Here is a 1,173-nt window from a genome sequence, read left to right as displayed (position 1 = left end):
ATGGAGTAAATGCCCTGCAGCTAACCATCAGGCGGGGGCAGGGAGAGCATAGAAACACACAGGAAGCTTAATTAGCTGATCATAAACTGTCCCCGAGAATGCACCCCAGGAGACCAGGGCCCTACACATGATTTACTCTGAACCCTGAGATCCAGGATAGCAATTTGAGCCCAGGAGAAATGTTATCTGCTATGAAGCTTTACAAAATCGCACTTCCGCCTGTGGTGAGAGGCCAGTGCTAGAATGCACAGGTAAAACCCTGGGCTGTTAGGAAGAAATTCTAGTGATCATGTTGAGACATGATGTTGTCAAGTGTATTAAGACAGGTTTGAATGTAGTAGTTATTTTAAAAATAATCTCTTTTATGGAGTTTTACTACCAACCCAGCAGAAAATGATGATAACATAGAACAAGTAGAAATACAGAGGAAGCTGGAGGGGGAAAATGAGGAATGAATATGATCATATTTCATTGTATACATGCACACACAAGATATAGAACAAAGTTTCCAAAACTATGTGGAACTTTATTGATTATGATTCCAGTGAAGATACATTCCAAATTATAATTTAAAAGAAAAATGTGTGTGCTTGAGTATTCAGTATCTAGTGATAAATATTTGACAAAAATTCTTTGCTTGTGTTTGTTGTGAAAATTTCCATCTTTTCCCTTCTCTCTTCAGTTTGTTTCATTGGGGGCTTTTCAATTTTGGTTTTTCAAAATCCTGGGTATCGAAACCTGGGCCTGGATGTACGAGATAAATGCTCTGTCATCAAGCAGTGTCCTGAGTCTCAATAACTATTTTTAAATTGACTTACTGTAGTGAGCTGCGTGAAGCCACACCTGATAACCAGCTCCTAATTATGACTAAGACCTGACTTACGCTATTATCACGCAATGATCATCAGCTGCTTGCATATGCGTGGGCCTATGGGCAGTGCCCACCTGGCAATCCAGGGCTAGTAGCCCATGCCTTTTTAAGGGCTGGGACAAGTTTGCCCGGGGAGAGAGGAGAGAGAGAAAGTGAATAAAGTCCTGGAATAAACTGCAGTGAGAAGAGCTCCTGTGGTCGCGTCAGTGCGCATCATCCTTGCTGGATGAGGTGGGGCGTGACAACTTACCATAAAGCAATTGATATTTACCCTGAATTTGTGAACAAAATTAAATTTGTCT

This window comes from Microtus ochrogaster, unplaced genomic scaffold (genome assembly GCF_000317375.1).
Source record: "Microtus ochrogaster isolate Prairie Vole_2 unplaced genomic scaffold, MicOch1.0 UNK35, whole genome shotgun sequence".
NCBI lineage: Eukaryota > Metazoa > Chordata > Mammalia > Rodentia > Cricetidae > Microtus > Microtus ochrogaster.
Note: the sequence above shows the minus strand (reverse complement) of the source record.